At 45.4% G+C, this 17,849-nt stretch overlaps 1 protein-coding gene and 1 pseudogene across 1 annotated transcript in view; both read right to left on the bottom strand.

Moving 5' to 3' along the window:
- The window catches only part of pot1 (protection of telomeres 1 homolog), a 333,590-nt gene that overhangs the window by 50,474 nt on the left and 265,267 nt on the right, over nt 1–17,849 (bottom strand). The gene's annotated exons all lie outside the window — the stretch shown is intronic.
- LOC145344584 (5S ribosomal RNA) lies at nt 14,673–14,790 on the bottom strand (annotated as a pseudogene).

The raw sequence follows: 17,849 nt of genomic DNA, 5'->3' as shown, positions 1-17,849 counted from the left end.
TCTCCTCCCAGATTTCCAGCAGCCAGAGTATTTTGTTTTTGCATTATGTTTTGTGCTAACTTGAGACCACAATAAAGGTAGTTAGATGCATTGTTTAAAAGAAGGATCTTCTTTATGAAATAAAATAATGAAGTTTAACAATAACTGTAACTCAACAGAACAGTAATAACTATGAAAACAGAAGCACTAGTAAAACAGGTCTTTCTTGCAGAACACTCTCTTCCAGACTAAAATGCTTAGAATTCTCAACATGACGCCAGTAAAATAACTACATCAGAAAAAAGGCTTATAAAAACACACTGCACTCAAAATGGCATGTAACAGATTTAGATCTCGCATATGATGAACGCGGCCCAGATTGCAGCAGTCCAGCAGCCGCAGTAGTGTAATGTGAGTAACTGGGAATGAAATCTGCATTATGTCATTTTCTCAGGGCCACTCTGTAGCTTGTTTTGCCCCACAGCAAGTTTCTTTGCCACCACTGAATTTTGTTTCCTTACATTTGCTCACGGGGTATGGGGATCACTGGCTAGGCCAACATCTATTGCCCATCCCTAACTGTCATTGAGAAGGTGGTGAGTCGCCTTCTCGAACCGCTGCAGTGCCTTTGGTGCAGGTACACCCACAGTGCTGTTAGGGAGAGAGCTCCAGTTAAATTAAGCGAAAATCAAACGGCTTTCCATTCCTTGGATGCTTTGGTTTTTAAACATGAATTACTGTTTCAGGTGAAGTAGAGCATTTCTGCTCCAATCAGCAACAGTAAATTCTCAGCTATTTGCGCCAAGTTGACTTCTGCTGGCAAGGGACGGAAACTCAATCCCTGCAGGGATAGCCGGCCAACAATGTAACAGACAGTCAGGAGCCAATGAACCTCTGAATTCCTCTAAGACACTCAGTGTCACTGATGGCCACCAGACAGACACCTTGCTGACTGACTCCCAAGCATTCAGGCTTGTCCATGTTGTAAAAATTCTAAAGAGATGTGTGGCTCTCATTTTCTCACCTGGCTTCAAAGATGCAACTCCACATGCAGTGCCAACAATTCAATTGTCACTTGCACCTGAAATCCAGTATTGTGTGAACGAATTTGAAGCTAAAGTTCACAATTTATTGTTAAATATGGTGCCTTGTACACGGCTGCTGGCCTGTAACAAGGCTGCTGTGTGTGTGGCACCATCCCATTCCTCATCACAAGATTTAACTTCTGGTCAGTCATACATCACAGCCCTTGTTTCTCTCCTTTTTAACTAGCAACGTTACAACTTCTGCCCACCTTTCTCACTTAATTCCTCGCAACTCCTTCCAAATTAGACATCAGGCAGGCGCACTCCCACTGGGGGAAGGAAGGACATCCAAGCTAGAGTGACGGAATGACGGAAGATATAACACTTAAAATAAGACAGAAGGAGGAAGCTTCTGACAATTGCAAGGTTTATAATCCAACTGGAGAGCCAAGCTGAATGTAGAAAGTACCAAGGAGAACTAAAGAAGGGAGTAGAAGGGTCAAAGAGAGTGCGTGTGAGTAAGTAAGTGGCTCACACAAAAGGGAAGCAAGAAGTATTTTGTAAGTACATAAATAGTGAAAAGTTAGGAAAAAGAAGGATGGAGCTAATTCAGGGTCAAAAAAAGAGAGATGCTGGCCCATAACCTCCTGGTTCCCCAATGCTGCTTTTGGGGGTACGCTAACGATGCTTTGGGAAATCCCTCCAGGACATTACTCTGTAAGGGTTTCCCCGGCAATTGTCCAGAAGTGATAACTTCCCTCAGACAATAGCGCAGAGCTGAGAACCATCTGACAGAAGTGATTTAAATCACCAAATTTGGATGGTTCTGCCAGTTTTATCCTGATAGTTACTCAGAAAGAGTTAGCAGAAAAAAAAACAGAATTTACTCCAGAGTAACTATTTAAACACTTTTGGTGAGATTTTGTGGCCTCACTCGAGTGAGACTGGAAATTCCCACCCAAGATCAACAGACATTTCTGTTGTCTGCTCCTGACCCGCTCCGATTCCATGGCAGGCAGGGTGGTAGAATTCTGGCACCAAACCCTCGGGAACAAACCCCCCCACCCCAAACATACAAACTCCCACTGCCCCCTTTCAAGGAGACCTACCACAGCAACCCCAGCTCAATTTCTGATACCCCCCCCCCGACACCCCTCCCTCCCAGTCCAACCAGACCCCATCTTCCAGGCTTGACTTGACCCCACCCCCCCCCCACTCCTCTCCTGGCTCTACCTCAAGCCCCCAACTCCCCCCTTCCAGACTGACAGCATGACCCTCCCAGTCTCACCTCAAACAAAGGAACCACTTACCTTTGACATTTACCTCTCCCTTTAAACATCTCCTTTACAGCAGCTGATCCCCATAAAAAGAGGGAGTTCCTTCCTTCCCTGCACCCATGTTACTCTAGGCTGATGCTGCAGCGTTGTTCTTCCCTGCTCCAGTCTCACAGGCGGAGTGAGGAAGGTTGGGGAGACACAAGCTTTGGACTTTCAAAGTAAGTTCACCCAGAGTGCCAGTCGGTTGGAGATTGCCACCCTGAGGAAGTTACAGGCCGATATTATGAAGATGGAGGGCATGGCTGATACTTTCTACTATCAGTCTTCACCAGAGAAGAGGATAATGCCGATTAAAGGAGGAACAATAACAGTACTGAGTAAGATGAAAATGGATAAAGAGAAGGGACTTAAAAAGTTGACAGCCCTCAAAATAGGAAAAAAGATCACCCATTCCAGATGAGTGTATCCTAGATTACTGAGAGAAGTCAGGGTGGAAATTATGAAGGCTTGGATCACAATCTTCCAATCCTCCTCAGTTTAGGAGGAAAAGTATTGGAAAAATATTAGAATCGATTGCTAAGGAGAGAATAGCAGTATACTTGGAAAGCCATAATCTGATCAAGCAGAGGCATAAAGGTTAAATGAAAGGGAAACCATGTTTGTCAAATTTACTACAATTTTTTCAGGAGGTATTGGCCAGACTAGATAGAGGAGAAACAGTCGAAGTTGTACATTTGGATTTTGATAAGATGCCATGCAAATGGTAAAAAAGGAGTTCATAGTTTTGCGAAGATAACATTCTGGCGTGGATAGAGGATTGGATAGCTAACAGGAAGCAACGAGTAATGATAAAGGGGTCTTTTTCAGGTTGAAGAGCAGTAACCAGTGGAGTGCCACTGGGATCAGTACTGGAACTGCAGCTCTTCACAACATAACGTTTTAGAGGAACAAAGAGAGTTTATTTGCAGATGTTACAAGGTGGGAAGAAAGGCAGGTTGTAAAGAGAATAGCTGACAGAGAGATGTTAACAGGGCAGATAATTCACAAATGGAATTCAATGTGAGAAAACGTGAGATCGTTTATTTTGGTTTGGAGCAAAAATAGTAGAATCAATTATTAAGGAGGAAACCGTAACACAAAGGAACTTGGGGTCCCTGTTCCTGAAACCCAGAAAACTAATAGGGAAGGCAAATGGAATGCTGACTTTTATTATGAAAGGGCTGGGATATAAAAATAAAGAGGTACTGCCGCCACTGTACAAGGCACTAGAACACAGTGTACAGTTCTGGCCCCCCCTATTTAAGGAAAGGTATATTATCATTGGAGACAATACAGAGGAGGTTTATTAGGATGATTCTGGGTATGGAGGGTCTGCCCTATGAGGAAAGATTAAACAGGTTGGTTTTCTAGACAGTGGAGATCAGAACAACAAGAGGTGAGATGATTGAAACATATAGGATTCTTCGGGGGTTAGACAGGGTAAATATTGTGAGTATGTTTCTATTTACAGGAGAGTGTAGGACCAGGGGGCATAATTGCAGAATAAGGGGGTGCTTATTTATGACGGATTTGAGGAAGAATTTCTTCTGTCAGAGAGTGGTGAATCTTTGGAATTCTTTACCTCAAGAAGCTGTGGAGGTAGAGTCCTTGAACATTTTCAAGGTTGAGATCGAAAGATTTTTAACCAGTGGAGGATCTAACTGTTACAGAGATAAGGCAGGGAAGTGGACGTAGTGAGTGTTAGACCAGCTATGATTTTATTAGATGGTGGAGCAGGCGCAAAGGGCTGAATGGCCTACTCCTGTTCATATTTTTGTGGTCTTATAGAAGGAAATGTGGTCAGTGGACTTTCAAAAAGTTTTTGACAAAGTATCACAGAATAGGCTTATTAGTAAATTAAAGCCCGTGGGATTAAAGGGGCAGTGATTGCATGAATACAAAATATGCTAAGGGACAGAAAGCAGATAGTGATGAATGGTTGTTTCCAGACTGGAGGCAGGTATATAGTGCTGTTTCACAGGAGTTAGTATTAGGAAAAATGCTATTTATATTAGAGACTTTGGCTTGGCTATACAAAATATAATTTTGATGTTTGCAGATGGTAATGAAAATGCTATATATTTAAATGGTTGCTTTAAGAGGTGATCATGTGATTTGATGGCGATGTCATTGGGGTGTTTCAGGGGCTCCTCCTTTCAGTTTCAGTTTTTCCTCTGTATAGGTAAGACCTCTGAGAATAAATCTGTTGTGTATTTGTTTGAATCCACATGTGCAAACCATAACCTTTTATTTTTGTTTAAAACCCACAGCCCCTAACATTGTTAGGACATTACAGAAATGGAGAAAAGTAACAAATAGCAAAGATTGTAACAGACTTCAATATAGAGTGTTAAAAATGGACAGACACATGGTAGACAACATCGAATTCAGAGCTGTGCAGTACCACATTTTGACAGGGAGACTGGGACAATATCAACTAAAGAGTATATTTCTAAAGAGGGTAGAAGAACAGATAAAACTGGGATACATAGATACACAGATTTTTAAAGGTGGATTGAGATGGCTACTTACTGAAACATACAGGAGACATGGCTTTATCAATAAAGGAATTCAATACAAATGCAGGTACTGCTAAAGTTACAGTGGTTAGGCCTCAATTGGAGTGGCATGCAGAAGTCTGGTGGCCACACTTTTGTAAGGATGTCAAGGCCTTGGGAAAGTGCATAAGAGATTTACTGGAATGGCTCTGTCGATGAGGAATATTGATTATGTGGAGGCTGAAGCTGGTTTTTTTTTTCCTGGGGGGTGGTTGAAGGTTAAGGGGAGATTTCATAGAGCCATGTTAATCCCACCCAGCCCCTATCCCCATGACCTCATGCATTTACCCTAGCCAATCCCTCTGACACTAAGGGGCAATTTAGCATAGCCAATCCACCTAACTTGCATATTTTGGACTGTGGAAGGAAACCGGAGCACCCGGAGAAAACCCATGCAGGTACGAGGAGAATGTGCAAACTCCACACAGACAGTGATCCAAGCCGGGAATCGAACCCCAGTCCCTGGCGTTGCGAGGCAGCTGTGCTGACCACTGTACCACCATGCCGTCCATTTGACGGGGATGTTCAAAGGACTGAATGTTTTTGGTATAGTAAATAATGCAAAACTGTTTCCAGTGATAGAAGAGTCAGTAACCAGAGGACACGGGCTTCAGGTGTTGGCAAAATGACCAGAGGTGACACGAGGAAACATTTTTTCACACAGAGAGTTGTTGTGATCTAAAATACATTAGCTGAAAGAGTGTTGGAGCAAGAGTCATTTGTAACATTAGGGACAACAACAAACAGTGACGGTCAGTTTGAAAGAGAGGGATAGTCACCAGAAAGAATGGACATAATCAGAATTAAACTGCTGACCTCTCAAAGTCTGAATCCAATCAGAAGAACTAAGAATAAGAAAAAGAAAACCATATAGTCCCTCAGGGTTGCTTTCCCAGTCATGGAATCAGCCCATCGAGCCTGCATCGACAACAATTCCATCCTTTATCCCCATAATCTCATGTATGTACCCTGCTGATCTCCCTGGCATGAAGGAGTAACGCAGCATGGCCAATCCACCTAACCAGCACAGCTTTGGACTGTGGGAGGAAACCGGAGCACCCGGAGGAAACCCATGCAGACTTGGATAGAAAGTGCAAACTTCACACAGTCACCAAGGCCGGAATTGAACCTGGGTCCCCGCGTTAACCACTGTGCCACCGTGCAGCTCCAATTCCACTTCCTTCCCAACTCGCTCAATTCTCTTTGTTTCCAAAAGCCTATCTGATAGTTAAATAAACTCATCAACTGAGCATTCACAGCTCACAGAGATCGAGAGAAAGTGGTCCAACTGTGACTAACTGGAGGAGTTAAGGACATACACAGCCATTCTCAGGTCATATTCCCTATTCACTGCCGGTGAGTGCTGGGCTCAGATACAGCTCAATAACTGCTGTTCTAGGTCACATTATCTGAGCGAATACCAGGAACTGAACTTGGAACTGACTCTTTAATTTATATCGAATAATATGGAGCACACAGCCCACAAACAAACTATTCCACCCAACAACCCATGCCAGTATTTATGCTCCACTGAAGCAGAGTAGCACGCTGGCACAGTGGTTAGCACTGCTGCCTCACCACGCTAGGGACCTGGGTTCGATTCCCGGCTTGGGTCACTGTCTGTGCAAAGTTTGCACGTTCTCCCCGTGTCTGCGTGGGTTTCCTCCGAGTGCTCTGATTTCTTCCCACAGTCCAAAGATATGTGGGGTTAGGTTGATTGGCCATGTTGAACTGCCACTTAGTGTCGGGGGGATTAGCACGGTAAATACGTGGGGTTACAGGAATAGGGCCTGGGTGGGATTGTGGTCAGTGCAGACTCGATGGGCTGAGTAGCCTCCTTCTGCACTGAAGGGATTCTATTCCACGCCTGCTCGCATTCTTCCTCATCAGTGTCTATTCCATTCCGTCTCGTATACCAATCAAGCTTCCACTTATATCTATACAATTCAGCTCAACCTGTGATAGAGAGTTCCACCCACTCATCTCTCTGAGTAAAGAGGTTTCTTCTGATTTCTTTACTTTATATTAATAGCATCTCGATTTGCTCTTGCCTACCAGAGGAAACATTCTCTCAACATTTACACGATAGATTGGTTACAGCAAGAGGCCATTTGATGCCTGTGTTGATGCTGGTTCTGTGTCAGGGTATCTGACACAGGGTATCAGATACCCTGGTGTCTGACACAGGGTATCTTTCCTCCTCTGCCACCCCCACAGCCCCCAATTTTTTTTTAACTTCAGAAAATTACTCAATTGCCCTTTAACAGCCAAGATGGAATCTCTCTCCACCGCACTCTTGGGCAGCACATTCCAGATCCTAATGTTTCACTACATAACAAGTTGCTCCTCATGTTACCCTTGCTTCTTTTGCCACCCACTTTAAACCCGAGTCATCTGGTTCTCGATCCTTCCACCAGTGGGATGGTACAGCGGCACAGTGGTTAGCACTGCTGCCTCATAGCACCAGGGACCTGGGCTCGATTCACAGCTTGGGTCACTGTCTGTGTGGAGTCTGCACATTCTCCCCGTGTCTGCGAGGGTTTCCTCCGGGTGGTCTGGTTTCCTCCTACAGTCCAAAAATGTGGGGGTCAGGTTGACTGGCCATGCTAAATTGCCCCTTAGTGTCAGGGGGATTAGTGGGATAAATATATAGGGTTACGGGGAAAGGGTCTATCTGAGATTGTTATCAATGCAGACTCGATGGGCTGAATGGCCTCTTTCTGCAATGTAGGATTCTATGATTCAGTGGGAACAGTTTGTCCCTGTTTGCCCTCCAGGCCCCCATGGTTTGGAGGTCTCAATCAAATCTCCTCTGAAATTTCTCTCCTTCAAGGAGAACAACCCCAGTTCCTCCAATCTATCCCATGTAACTGAAGTCCCTCAGCCTCAGAACCATTCTTGGGAATCCTTTCTGAACCTTCTCCAATGTCTCCACATCTGTTCCATGGCACAGTGCCCAGAATTGAACCCTGTATTCCAGCTGAGACCAAACCAAAGTCTTTGATAAAGATTCAGCCGAATTTCCTCGCTGTTCACTGTATTTATTAAAGCCCAGGACCCCTCGGTATACCTTATTACTGATTCTTTCTCAACCTTTTCTGCCTCCTTCCATGACCTACCTGTGCACCTAAACTCTCAGGTGCCCACTTCCAGGATTGTACCCTTTATCTGATAAAACTACTTGATTCACTTTATTCCCCACATCCAGAAATGCCTCCTCCAAGTTGGGCAGGACACATGGCAATGTAGAAAATCCTCCAGAACACATGTCTGCTCCAAGGCACAAGGAGACAACATACCAGCCTGGATCAGCATCAGCAACCACAGAAACGTCAACCTATCAATCTAAAAAAAAACCATTTTTCATTGGATGTGGGTGTTACAAGCTGGAAAACATTTATTGCTCATTACTAATTGTCTCTGAGGGAACAGTTTAAGAGTCAACCACATTGCTGTGGGTCTGGAGTCACATGTAGGCCAGATCAGGTAAGGACAGCAGATTTCCTTTCCTAAAGGACAGCAGGGAACCAGATGGGTTTTTAAAATAATCAACAGTGGTCTCATGGTCATCAGTAGACTTTTAATTCCAGATTTCTATTCAAACTGCTGTGGTGGGATTAGAACCTGGGTCCCCAGAGCATTTCCTGGGTTTCTGGATTATTAGTCCAGTGACAATACCTCTATGCCACTGGATTCCCACCCCCCGCACCACTGCTTTTCTAATCTTCCTTCAGTCCCTGTGTGGCTGAACCAGCTGTGGTGCCACGGACTTCGCACTGGCTACACTCCCCAGATGAGCTATCGCTCTCATCAGTGTTCAGAAGGGAATCCTGTTTGGAGAGTGGTAAACTCAGGGCTCTCCCTGCCCTAGCTGTCTGAATCCACCTGTTTGTCTGGCAGACACACATTCTCCCTCTTGCTTAATCACTCTTAAAGGGAGGGTGTCCATATCATTCTCAACCTCATTGTACACTGCAGAGACTAAATTTGTTGCTCATTCGCCAAAACCTGGAACTGAAGGTGCTCCAGCTGATTACACTTCCTGCACATTTGGCTGTCCAGGTAATGTGAATTGTCCAGGACTTACCACCACAACAACACAAAAATCTTACATAATTTCAAAAATCTTTATTCGGTCAACCCTCAGCCTTCTCCTTTTCAGAGAATAAAAGACGCAGCCTGCAGTGTGTCGATGGTAGACATGCATTTCTCTAGCCTTGTGGCAACTTCCAGTTAGTTAATTCTGATAAATCTTAGTGTGAACAAATATGACACAGCACATTAACTGAAACACTGGGCACCAAATGCAATGCCTCGACTCACCAGCAGAGAGCACCACAGCTCTACATATCGCCAACAGCTGCTTTGAGTTCTGCATAAATAATATTGAGAGACAGCGATCACTGCTGCTTAACTAATGGCAAACGAGTTACACTTGGGGAGGTGGATGACAGGTGGCTGATGGAGGGAGAGGAACTGTTTGGAAAATCTATTTAATGGATTGTGTGGCATCTAATTATCCTGAAATTCAAACACTATTCTCAACTTCGAAGAGTCAGTTTAATTAGTGTTTAATTGCAAGAATTTCTGTAGTAAAAGCAATCACAGAAAGTGTACTTACCAACACTGTAATAAATTGCACCAGTGGTCTAAATCTGCACGTAGCTCACACCCGACTGTGTGTTGGAGAATGTCCTCTCACCTCCAGAGTTTAAGGACAGCTATATTGCGCAAGGATATTTTGGCCTTGGAGGGAGTGCAGAGGAGGTTTACTAGGCTGATACCGGAGTTGAGGGGGTTGAGCTATGAGGAGAGGCTGAATAAACTAGGCTTGTACTCGTTAGAGTTTAGAAGAATGAGGGGAGATCTCATTGAGACGTATAAGATGATGAATGGGATGGATAGGATAGAGGTGGAGAGACTCTTCCCGCTCAAAAAAGACAGTAGGACTAGGGGGCACAGCCTCAAGATAAAGGGGGGGGCGGTTTAGAACGGAGTTGAGGAGGAACTTCTTCACTCAAAGGGTGGTGAATCTCTGGAATTCTCTGCCCGTTGAAGTGGTGGAGGCTGCCTCGCTAAATATTTTTAAGAAGCGGGTTGATGGGTTTTTGATAAGAGAGGGGATTAAGGGTTATGGGGAGAGGGCGGGAAAGTGGAACTGAGCCACGACAGATCAGCCATGATCTTATTGAATGGCGGGGCAGGCTCGAAGGGCTAGATGGCCTACTCCTGCTCCTATTTCTTATGTTCTTATATTTCCCCCTCCTACTACGATCCTTTCCAATGTTGACCAATCTGCTCTCTGTTCTGTGATAAATGCTAAATAGACAGTGTGACAATCACACTGGGTGTCTGTAACTGGATGGACTTCATGAAAAGCGGCACGGTGGCACAGTGGTTAGCACTGCTGCCTCACAGCGTCAGGGATCTGGGTTCAATTCCAACCTCGGGTGACTGTCTGGAGTTTACACATTCTCCCTGTGTCTGCATGGATTTCCTCGGGGTGCTCTGGTTTCTTCTCACACTCCAAAGATGTGCAGTTAGCAGATTGGCCATGTTAAATTGCCCCTTAGTGTCCCAAGATATGTAGGCTATTGTAAATGTGTGGGGTTACGGGCTGGCTGAGATGGTCTGTTGGACAGTATAAAGTTTATTTATTAGTGTCACAAGTAGGCTTACATTAACACTGCAATGAAGTTACTGGGAAAATCCCCTAGTCACCACACTCTGGCACCTGTTCAGGTACACTAAGGGAGAATTTACCATGGCTCCTAACTAGCACGTCTTTCGGACTGTGAGAGGAAACCGGAGCACCTGGAGAAAACCCACACAGACATAGGGAGAACATGCAAACTCCACACAGACAGTGAGTCAAGCCAGGAATTGAACCGGGGTCCCTGGTGCTGTGAGACAGCAATGCTAACCACTGTGCCGCCTGTTGGTTTAGACTGGATGGGCTGAGTGGCCTCCTTCTGCAAGGTAAGGATTCTAAAATTCTACGACCAATATTGTATGTTGCCAGTGTGCAATAAGAATTTTAAACAATGTGCAGATATAGGGCAATATATCTGACAAGGGCTTCTTGCATTTATTGACTGATAAAAAGAGTTTTATAGAATGTTGCTGCTGAGATGACCTGCCTGTCAATGTTTCAGAGTAAAGCTCTGGAATAATGCTGGCTCCCGGCTCGGTTTTACTCAGAGCTGCCAGTTTTGCAATAGCAACTGGATCCTCAATCAACACAGCAGCTTTTTGCAAAAAGCAAAGTGGATTAGATTAGTAGCTTCAGAATGCAAAGTGTCCGTACTTCGGAATGAATATTAGCCTGGAGCTGAGCAACACAACTAGCCTAAGAGGATTGCCGCAAAGCCAGAGAACAGCTTTTAACCAAGTTTGGAAAAATAAACTGGCAGAAAGCCCTCTGAAATCACGAGAAGGTTTTCCTTTCACAAAGTTTCTTCTCGCTCAGGTACAAGGAACTTTTTAACAAGTTGAGCTGTTCCCATTGACAGCGGGATCAGGATGGGGAGGGTGTTTGAGATGGTGGGGCAGCTTGCAAGCTGTGACTACCATGCTGTGTAGTAAGGGGTCCTCTTCAGAGACTGGGTTAACACACATCTTCTTGGTTGAATAGACAGAGGATGCTGCCACTGGTTTTCCCTGTTATTGGCAGCTGGACACCGAAGTGGGGAGAGGTTCCATTCTTCAGTGGGGTGAGAGTGACAGATTTTTGATCAGTAAGGGAATCGGGGATCAATGGGATAAGGTGGGAAAGTGGAGTTGAGGATTATCACATCAGTCACAATCTCACTGAATGGCTGAGCAGATGCAATGGTCCGAATGGGCTACTTCTGCTCCTACCTTCCATTGTCTTATGGAGAGTGACTGTCATGAAGGCAGCATTTGACCGAGTGTGGCACAAAGGAGCTTGATCAAATCGGGAGTCAATGGGAATCAGGGGGAAACCCTCTGCTGGGATTGGGCACATTCCTGGCACAAAGGAAGATGGTTTTGGTAGTCAAAGAGCAATACTCTCAGTTCCAGGACATCACTGCAGAAGTTCCTCAGAGTAGTGTCTTAGGCCCAACCATCTTCAGCTACTTCACCCATGACCTTCCTTCCATCATGAAGTCAGAAATGGGGATGTTCACTGATGATTACACAATCTTCAGCACCATTCAACACTCCTCAGATACTGTCCAAATGCAGCAAGACCCCTATAATACCCTGGCCTGGGCTGACGAGTGGTCAGTAACATTCACATCACACAAGTACTAGACAATGACCATCTCCAGTAAGAGTGAATCTAACCATTGTTCCTTAACGTACAATAGCATTACCCCCAGTATCAACATCCTGTGTGAGTTACCATTGACCGGAAATTGACCTGGATCAGTCATATAGATACAGTGGCTACCAGAGCAGGTCAAATGCTCAGAATCCTATAGTGAGAACTCACTTCCTGACTCCTAAAGCTTGTCCACAAGGCACAAATCAGGAGTGTAATGGAATACTCTCCCCTTGCCTGGACGAGTGTGGCGCCAACAACAACACAAGAAGCTCGACACCAACTAGGACGAAGCAGCCCACTCAACTTTCACTCTCTCTACCACTGATTCTCACTGGCAGCAATGTGTACTACCCACAAGATGCACTGCAAGAACTCATCAAAATTCCTGAGACAGCACCTTCCCAACCCACGGCCGCTGCCACTGTGAAATATAGAGCAGCAGGCACTTGGGAACACCACCACCACTTGCAGGTTCTCTTCCAAGCCACTCACCATTCTGATTTGGAAATATATCCCTTTATTGTCGCTGGGTCAAAATCCTGGAAAGTCCCTAACAGCACTGTGGGTGTACCTACACCTCAGTGACTGCAACGTTTCAAGAAGACACCTTGCAATCACCTTTCCAAACACAATTAGGGACAGGCAATAAATGCTGGTCTAGCCAGTGACATCCACATCCAATGAACAAATAAAAAAACACATGTACTTAGCAACAAACTCTACAAAAATAGAAACACAACTGAGATACATCAAGGCATCCAGAAGTTTAAAAAGGAATATTGTCCAGAAGGGACAATGTTAGCTATTATACATTTGCTGCAGTTCTCACAATTTCATAGACAGCACAGCAAGGGAATAGAATGATAGTGGGGCTAAAAGTATTAATGTATCAAGACCAAAAGGATGGACTATAGGCTTCTACTCCTTGGGTATTGGGACAACTTAATTCAAGTGTTTAAGACTTGTTAGGATGGATGGAGTGGGGCAGTCCATATTAATAACAAAATTAGCGTAAGGTTCTTACTGGTGATGTCTGAAAGCATGTCTTCACACCAAGCAGCACGGCGGCACTGTGGTTAGCACTGCTGCCCCAGCAACCCGGGTTCAGTTCTGACCTCGGGTCACTGTCCCCGTGTCTGCGCGGGTGCTCCAGTTTCCTCCCACAGTCCAAAGGTGTGCAGGTTAGGTTAATTGGCCGTGCTAAATTGTCCCTTAATGTCAGGAAGATTAACAGGGTAAACACATGGGGTTCCAGGGATCGGGCCTGGGTGGGATTGTTGCAGGCTTGATGGACTGAATGGCCTCCTTCTGCACTGTAGGGATTCGATGATTCAAGCTGAGTGGAAATCTGGAACCTTCTTTCCCTTTCTAGCCTACTGAGGCCAGTTCAATTGAAAATTTCAAAATTAAGATGGACAGATACTCTTAATGTGTCAAGGGTATTAAGGTATATAAGGTGGATAATTGGAATCAAGATTAACCATCTCAATGAACTATTGGACAGGCTTGAGGGGCTGAATGGCCTTCTCCTGTTCCCTTAACCATCAGGCCCCTTAATGCTTGTCGCAGCTGCCAACAACGTAGAGAACTCCTTCTATTGTACGGTAATTCCAATCCAATAGGAGCAGGAAAACAAATGAACTTTATGCAGTCCAATTGCCTGTTTACAGCATGGGTTCAATTCCTGCACCGGCTGAGGTTAGGAGGGCCCCGTCTTCTCAACCTTGCCCCTCACCTGAGGCGTGGTGATCCTTGGGTTAAATCATCACCAATCAGCTCTCCTCCTCGAAGAGCAGAGCAGCCTGTGGTCACCTGGGATTATAGTGACTTTACCTTTAGAGTTCAGTTAGAACAACTGGACCAAATGGATCGAGGCAATTTTAAAAAAAATCACTGCTCGCTGAGTGTGAACAGCGAGAGAAATGCCTGAGTCACATTCCATTACATCAATCAAATCAATTGAGGTAACTACAGAGTGAATATCTACTGTCTGCATCAATCCAGTAGCAGCTGCTGAAACAACAACAGAAAATGCTGGAAAATCTCAGCAGGTCTGACAGTATCTATGGAATGAGAACAGAGCCAATACTGGGAGTTAGGATGACTCTTCATCACAACTGAAGACAATTGGATATAGGGTGAGATTTATACAATTGTGGTAAGGGGTGGGGAGGGGCTATGGGGGCTGGTAGAGGTCCAGTAATAGAATCCCTACACTGAAGAAGGAGGCCATTCGGCACATCAAGTCTACACCAACCACAATCCCACCCTGGCCCTATACCTGTAACCCTAGATAGTTACCCTGCTAATCCCCTGACACTGGGGTCAACTTAGCATGGCCAATCAATCTAACCCGCACATCTTTTGGTCTGTTGGAAGAAACTGGAGCATGTAGAAGAAACCCATGCAGACACAGGGAGACTGTGCAAACTCCACACAGACAATGACCCGAGGCCGGTCTCTGGCACTGTGAGGCAGCAATGCTAACCACTGTACCACCCAAAGTCTACTGGACCTGATATTCCCAGGCAGTCTCCCATCCAAGTACTAACCAGACCTGGGTCTGCTTAGCTTCCAAGATCAAATGAGATCAAGTGTTTTCAGACCAGTACGGCGTAGGTGATAGGAGGCGGCTAGGGAGACATTGACAAAGATGTCATGGACAAAATGACAAAGGGAATGCAAATAGTGGTGATCATGGTAAGAATGGTGCTGATAGCGGCACATTGAGAGACAGTGGGAAGGTGAGTTTTGGTAGGCACCTTGTGAAACATCAGGAGGGAAATGGAAAGCAATGGGCGGGATAGGGTGAAAGAGACAAACAGAAATCCTGTCAAAGAGAGCCACCATCAGCATCCTTCTTAGCCACAATCACCACGATTTACATTCCTTTTGTTAATCTCTCCCTTGCCTCTACCAGTCACTAGCCTTCTATCCAGCCCCACAGCACATCCCTCCCTCCCCACAGCAGTGTAAATCTCCTCCTGTCTTCTGCTCTGATGAAGGATCACCCAGACTCGAAATGTTGGCCCTATTCTCTCTCAGGCGCGCTGAGGTTTCCAGCATTTTCTGATTTTATTCCCTGTTTCCACTCCTGTTCCCAGTCCCTGAAAATGAAGGATAAATCCTTTGTTCCCATTGTTTCGCATCCAAATGAAGCCCCTCAGCCACACTGTTCAGATACAAAGCCAGTTTCCACATGTACACTGACAACAGCCATCTCCACCTCACTCCCAGTCCTCCCCGTTTCTCCACACACCCTCTGCTCTCATGCCATTTATTCAAGTTTAAATCCTGGAGGAGCCACAAGGTCCCCCAGTAAAACATTGGGATGGCCAACGGTCATGATCTTTGACCTGATCCCTAATCCTGATCCTCAACTCCTTCCTGCAGCCACTGAGGAATGCAGACTGTGTGTCCTCTGTCACACAGATAATATCCCCCAACCCGACAGCCTCCTCTCTACTTCTGCCTCTGTAATCATAGAATCCCTATGGTGTAGAAGGAGGACATTTGGCCCATTGAGTCTGCACTGACCACAATCCCACCCACGCCCTATCCCTATAAGCCCATTTATTTACCCTGCTAGTTCTCCTGACACTAAGGGGCAATTTCGTATGGCCAATTAAACTAACCTGTACATCTTTGGACTGTGGGAGGAAACCGGAGCACCCGGAGGAAACCCACACAGACATGGGGAGAATGTGCAAACTCCATACACAGTGACTCAAGGCTGGATTGAACCTGGGTCCCTGGCACTATGAGGCAACAGACCTATCCACTGTGCCACCATGCCACCCACTAATGTTGTGCCTCTTCACCCTGCCCTCAGTCCATCTGTTCCCAAAGCCTTCATCCATTCTTTTCCCACCTTTGGAGAGGGGATTAAGGGTTATGGGGAGAGGGCGGGAATGTGGAACTGAGCCACGACAGATCAGCCATGATCTTATTGAATGGCGGGGCAGGCTCGAAGGCCTACTCCTGCTCCTATTTCTTATGTTCTTATGTTATGCTAATGTTCTCTTGCTCACTCTCACTCTGTAAACCCAAGTCCATCGAAAACTCCATGGAGTGTATCCTCACAGAATCACACAACTGTTACAACTCAAAAGGAGGCCCTTCAGCCCATCTGTTCCCCCCCCCAAATAAACATTCACACTGCTTTCTTTTCAACTAATCAACTCATTTCCTCTTCAATGTCTCAACCTGTCTCCACCTCACTCTCGGACCCTGCATTCCAGACACTTACACACTGTGTGAAAAAAATTTTACCTCATGTCGCGTCTGATTCTTTGCCAATTATCTTAAATCCATGGCCTCTCATTCGCTCACAAGTGGGAACAGTTTCTCCCTAATCACTCTGTCTCGACCCATCAGGATTTTGAATACCTCTATCAAAATCTCCTCACAGCCTTCTTTTTTCCGAGGAAGAGAGACTCAAATTTCCAACCTTTCCTCCCTGTAATAGGCTAGTGTTATTGTCACCAGACTATCAATTCAGAAACTCAGCTATTGTTCTGGTGACCTGGGTTCGAATCCTGCCACAGCAGAGGGTGAAATTTGAATTCAATAAAAAATATCTGGAATTCCAGAATCTACTGATGGCCATGAACCCACTGTTGATTGTTGGAAAAACCCATCTGGTTCATTAATGCCCTTTAAGGAAGGAAATCTGCTGTCCTTACCCAGTCTGGCCTACATGTGACTCCAGAGCCACAGCAATGCGGTTGACTCTTAACTGCCCTCTGAGACGGCCTAGGAAGCCACTCAGTTTCAAAGGCAACTAAGGATGAGCAATAAATGTTGACCAGCTAGCCACGCCCAAGACCCACGAATGAGTAAAAAAAAAATCCCTGGAACCATTCTTGTACACCTCCCTCCAATGCCTTCACATCCTCTCTGCAATACAGTTCCCAGATCAGTGTCCTAACTGGGACAGACAGTTGCACCTCCCAACCTCAACTCCCTCCCCAACACCCTCCTCCCATGACTGTGGGTGGAAATAAGTGGTGGGCACTGTACATAGAATCTAAACATATTGAAAAATACATTCAAAAGAACATCACATTAGACCCATTACGATCAGTTTTTCGGCACTGTGATTTTAAAGATCTGGTATTTTTGTATTACTCTCCTGGAACCTGGCAGTACTGACAGCAGAGGGCGTCACAGCTCCATGAATGCACATTCACAGTTCACTGCTTGCCACCAGCCTGGGCCCCCCCTCGACAGTCGCTTCTCTTCAGTGGGTGAAGGTGGTTCGATAGCGTTTACCATGTACAACAGGGAAGTGACCAGGGTTTCGGTTTCCACAGGCAGTGCCTCTTCTTCTGAATCACAGAACTCCCCCAAGCGAGGCCATTCAGCCCTTTGTGGCTGCATCTGGCCCACATTAGCAAATGTGCATCTGGCACAGGCCAAGTGCTCAGCTCACTCGCAAACAGCCTACCTCAGCCACCCGAGCCTGCCAGCCAAAAACACACTGAAGAAATGACACCTTAAACCTCAATTTAAATACTGTTTCGGTTAAAAGCGACAGAAAGGAACTACTATGCAGGCAAAGGTGGGGTGAACTGATTTCATTTGACTTATTATCACATGTATTAGTATACAGTGAAAAGTATTGTTTCTTGCACACTATAAGGACAAAGCATACCATTCGTAGAGAAGGAAAGGAGAG

Source organism: Carcharhinus amblyrhynchos, chromosome 6 (genome assembly GCF_965287045.1).
Source record: "Carcharhinus amblyrhynchos chromosome 6, sCarAmb.v2.hapA, whole genome shotgun sequence".
NCBI lineage: Eukaryota > Metazoa > Chordata > Chondrichthyes > Carcharhiniformes > Carcharhinidae > Carcharhinus > Carcharhinus amblyrhynchos.
This window is presented reverse-complemented; position numbering and strand designations above follow the sequence as displayed.